The sequence below is a fragment of the Thermobia domestica genome, chromosome 6 (assembly GCF_964235325.1).
Source record: "Thermobia domestica chromosome 6, izTheDome1.hap1.1, whole genome shotgun sequence".
Lineage (NCBI taxonomy): Eukaryota > Metazoa > Arthropoda > Insecta > Zygentoma > Lepismatidae > Thermobia > Thermobia domestica.
In genome coordinates, this window is record NC_137459.1 from 86,148,530 (window position 1) to 86,154,274 (window position 5,745).

The 5,745-nt window shown below is 36.5% G+C and overlaps 1 pseudogene; it reads left to right on the plus strand.

Moving 5' to 3' along the window:
* Positions 1 to 274: 274 nt before the first annotated feature.
* On the plus strand, positions 275 to 5,468 carry LOC145687231 (uncharacterized; annotated as a pseudogene).
* The last annotated feature ends 277 nt before the right edge of the window (positions 5,469 to 5,745 follow it).

A 5,745-nucleotide genomic window follows, 5' to 3' on the forward strand; every position in this document is an offset into this window, starting at 1 on the left:
GATGTATTGGAAGCAAGGGTCTGCTGGGAGGCAATAGCAGGGAAACTGGTGTGAGATGCAGCTTTAGAACTAAGGGGAACATCAAGCGGACAATTGGGTTCAGTTTCATTGAGTGCCTTAGCTAAAGTTATTTCAGAAGTTACAGTTAGAGGTGGAAGGTTTTCTTGTAAAGGTGAAGGACGTTTCTCACTTAATGCAGGAAAGCAAGTAAACGAATGAACGTTCGGTAGAGTATCCACTTTGTTCAAAGTGCCGGGCATGGGCGGGGCTCTGGATGGTTGGACACTGGATACTGAAGCTAGTACGGCTGATGGGATACGGCACTTTGTACATTCCATCAGAAAATGATTCGGTGAGTCACAAATGGCGTAGGTTTTAACTTGACATCCATACGTTAACCAAAAATAGTCACATAAGAAGGAATGGTGCGCTTAATGCACATATGTATTATCTTTCTCCCAGGTCTTACTTCATAGATGTGTCCAGTAGAATACATTTCGTCTGCAATTGATTTAATTTCAGCGAACTGGGATAGTGCACTTGAAATGTGATGATCTTCCAACTCGGTGGGTACCAAATGTAAACGGACAGTCATAATTTTGGAACTAGCAGAGTCGATTAAAATGTTATATGTACCAAATGTCATCTGAATAACTGACCTTTTCATTCACTCGAAACAGAATTTGTTCACAAAGCACTTGTGATGTTCACTTAAGATATAACTGTTTGCGACTATAATCAAACTCAATACTGACAACTTGATCAGAAAGCAGATGGAGTATTGCGAATCCATTCATGCAAAACTAATGTGTTAGGCTTGTTCACATCTCGGAATGACAAACGTAAAGTATTCACTCGGATAACAGACATAATGCACTTAGAAGGTAAACCTGCACTTCACACTAGACAATATGATGAAAAGAGTAAATAGAACACTAACTACTTGGTAGTAGAAAATACTCCACTTGACAATGCAGGTTGAGTTGAAGCAAGTTAACACATTCACTACTTCCACTACAACACCTACGGGGACAACAAGGGGAACAGCACGACGTCTGCCGAACAACTGTCTACATTTAGTCAGGTACCTGAGATTAAACTCAAATTACGTGACGTTGTCTCGCTTTTTATGCATACAACATTGAGATTAATCTCAAAATCTTGAGCAAAGATTAATGTCTCACTTTTATGCATACCACCCATTCCTAATTAGTTCAAATCTCAACCAAGAAATGTGTCCATTGATTCAAAATGAGACGAACTAAATAATCAACCCAAGATTTGTACTTAGCAGTTCATGGCTAACGGCATTAATATTTCAACAGCCAAATATTTTATACATAATCTTTTTATTATTCATTTTTTATTTCTTTTTTTTTCGTTTTGCTGTAATTCAATCATAGTCATTTTTTCTGAAGCGTTGAATTGTATATATATATATATATATATATATATATATATATATATATATATATATATATATATATATAGTCTTTCACGTCAATAATTTGAATGAAAAATGTTCCCTTTTGGGGATCGAAGATAGAAAATAATTAGAAGACGAAAAATTAGTTTTATGAATCTCCATATATTAAAAGTCCCGGAACGGCCCAATATCACGAAGTATAAAGATCAGCAAAACAAAAAATAGTGTTAAATAGTTTTGAAAAAACAATCCAATGATACAAAGCGCAACCACCTATCCTTACCCCCTTCGGACTTACGGGGGTAACTTCAATGGGCATCCTCATTTCTTATTGCATATTTTGATTCTCCAGAAAAAAAAGTGACAGTAATTTGACCCAAAATTGAAAACAGCGCCTTCATGGATGGCGCTTGAATCGACACACAAAAAAGGAGGCGCCTAAACGTTATAAAAATGTTGCCTCTCACAAGGGATCATCTTATATTGATAGTAGCATTGCCCAATCAAACAATACGCAATCGATAGAACAGTGAAGAAAAGTGTGAAATCCAAAGTTTTACGGGCCGACACCCAGAAACACAGGTGACTCAGAAGAAAGAAAGATCTGGTATCGTGTGAAGAAAACAATGCAAAACACACACTGACACAGAAAGAACTTCAAAATTATTAAAGTAATCAAAATGACGTTTACACAACAGTATAGAAAGCAAACATTGTACCTACAGACATGCTCAATAACATCATATGTAATGTAGTGTTGCCAACGGAGCACAAAATGAAGTTGTGTTAAATGGCACGGAAAGGAAATTTTAACATTCAGGAAATCCAATTATAAGTAGAACTGTACCTGTGACGTCTTAATGTCCAGTGTTGCAACGTTTGAGGATAGGCCTATATGATTTCCTATATGAAACTTGTATGTAGAAGAGTCCGTACACAGCACGATTCGAACTAGTTAAAACCAAAATATGAAACCACAAACAAGAATATAATCACTGAAGTACGAAAATAAAGGACGAAGCACAGTGTAGAAGCAGTTTGCGCAAATGGAAAATCAGAATATTATCAAACACAACACACAAAACTTCATACAGGAATTCATATACATATATCTTCAAACGTTGGCAACACTGTACATCACGACTTCAAAGCTATGATTCTACTCATAACTAGATTTTCTAGATGATATTATTTGTAATTTGCGTTTCGTGCCATTTAACCAAACTTCATTTTGTGCTCAGTTGGCAACACTGCATTACATACAATGTTATTGAGCATGTCTCTGGGTACAATGTTTGCTTACTATGCTGTTGTGTAAACGTCATTTTGATTACTTTATTAATTTTTAAGTTCTTTCTGTGTCAGTGTATCTTTTACATTGCTATCTTCACATGATTCTAGATACTTTTTCCTCTGTATCTCCTGTGTTTCTGGGTGTCGGCCCGTAAAACTTTGGATTTCTCATTTTCCTTCATTCCTCTATAGATTGCGCATTGTCTGATTGGGTAATGCTACTATCAATGTAATATGTTCCTTTGTCAGTATCGTACTCTGTAGCCATACGCTTAGCGTACTAGACTGCGGAATCAGAGGCCGTGAGTTCGATTACTGCATAGAGTAACTTTTTAATGTTATTTTCTAAACCCAAATAATGAATTCATATATTTTAATTTCGTTAAAAAATGTATTTTTCCATATTTATTAATTTGCAAGAAAATACAAATGGCGACAAAAAAATGCTTTATTTTTGTTGTAAATAACCCTATGAACTCTAACCCTAATAACCGTATTACTAAAAACTACTTCATAAAATTAGTTTGCAAAACAGTTATCGAAATTTGTGTTCTTTGTAACTTAAAAAAAGAATTGAATTGAAAACGTATGGGATTTATTTGGGGAATTAAAAGAAAAATATTGCCTTGAATGGGGATGGAACTCAGAACATCTGACTCCGCAATTCAATACGCAATGCGTGTGTGTGTGTCGATTAAAGCGCCATGTGAGAAGACACTGTTTTCAATTTTGGAACAAATCACTGTCACTTTTTTTCTGGAGAATCCAAATGTGCAATAAGGTATATGGGTTCTCGTTCAAAATATTAAAATTATCGCTCTACCCCTGAAGGGGATGATGATAAGGGATTGGGTTTGGTATCATTGGAAAGCTTTTTCAAAACTATTTCTGTTTTGCTGATCTCTATACTTCGCAACATATTGGACCGTTAAGGGACTTTTTCCGCACCCTGTATATATATATATATATATATATATATATATATATATATATATATATATATATATATATATATATATATATATATATATATATATATAGATAGATAGATAGATAGATAGATAGATAGATAGATAAATAGATAGATAGATAGATAGATAGATAGATAGATAGATAGATAGATAGATAGATAGATATAATTCGCATATTCACATATAAAACGCATATGATATTCGTTTTTGTAAAAGTATCATACATTGGTAATAAATGAATAATACTAGTATTATGCAAGAAGATTATATGTTACAAATGAAAAGCTTACACTGAGTTAAAAATAGAGTTGAAAATCTTGAATTTTTACTGAATATTGCTGCATGTACTAATATGTTTACACTATCAACATCTAGAAATTAATTATGATTTGTGTTAATAATGACCTTAAAAAAACTCCAATTTTAAAGTACTTTTTTATCCTAAGCTCTTTTTTCAGTAAGCCCATCAAACGTGAATTTGTTATGTAAAGGCATTATGTTTTTGTAAACGTCTCTCTGTATTAGCATAGTTACAATATTTTCATTTCAATATTTTCTTTTCAATAATTATCGCTTGTTTGTGTTGAGAATAATCGAGTAGAGCAGTACTCAATAATGAAAATAATATGTTAGATATTACATTATCGTTATGAAAAAGGTATAATAAAAACACAACACACATTTCGTTAACTAACTTAAATTATGCATTATTTTATTGGCATAACCAATGGCAAGTAGAAAACATTTCAGAAAGGCTGAAATGGGGATCGAACCCGGGATCTTTCTATTACAAGAGGAACTATTTCGTATTGCATCTCGTTATATGGTACATAACATGTCTCCATTTGGCGCATTAACCCGCTACACCTTCCACCTTAATAGCCTTCGGAACGCCCCTGCTTAGAAGTAATGGCTTTAAAGATGTGATATATTTATCTATGTAAGGAGAGGTATTCTAATCAACCAGTTCCAAACTCCGTTTCTACAACTCAATGGTGGACACGAACAGCGTTATAATAATTTATTTATTTATTTATTTTTGAAGAAGAACAGAAGTTGAGACTGCATAATGCTACGGGGTGCGGCAGCTATGTGAGAACACATAGAATAAGTGACACATTATCCTGTATATCATTGTAACACTTCCCTTTTTGTTGCAGGTAAACATGGCAAACCCTACGCTAACCCAGGAAATGAAGAGGCGTGCAGTCATCGTCTCCTTAGCTGCACGACACGCCGATTCCAAGATCGGGGCCTTCCTGAACGTTGCCTGGTCATTCGCTTCCAAAGTTCGGAGAGAACTTGAGGCCGCCAGTGGTGATGTGGAAACTATTTCCCACAGGAAACGACATTATCAGCGCTCGAACAGGACCAGGACGCTCCAATTCATCGCTTCCGTCCAAGCTGTTATCGAAGCGGACCCAGGAAAGTCCATGAGCGTACTCGTAAGAGAGCAGCAGGTTGACGAGGCCACCATTCGACGTGTGGTGTATGAAGACCTCCGTTATAAGTCATACGTGATGCGGAGAGGCCAGTTCATGTCCGCGAAAACCAGGGATAATAGAGTGATCCGCGCCAGGCTCCTTTTGAACAAGCTGAAACATCCCGAGTAGCAAGAAATGCTCTGGTTCTTCTGGGATGAAAAAATCTTCGTTCAGAATAAGAAAGCGAACGGCAGAAATGATCGGTGGTTATGTAAAACACTCGAAGAGGTTCCCACCTTCATTCACACCAATTTCTCCCCCTTCCGTGATGGTTCTGGGGGTCGCGAGCAGTGAGGGCGACATGATACCTCCACATTTCTCTAGTCAAGGTGCCAGAGTCAATGCCGTTGCTTACACTGATGTGTTGAAGATGGTTGTGCAGCCCTGGATTACTGCTATAGCACGTGGCAGGCGATATATTTTTTTCAGTAGGACTCCGCTCCCGTCCATACGGCCCATTCAACCCAAGGATGGTTGGCCACGAATTTTCACGACCACGTCTCCCCAAACATTTGGTCCCCAGCTCCCCTAATATCAACCCTTTGTACTTTAATCTGGGGCAGGTTTGAGA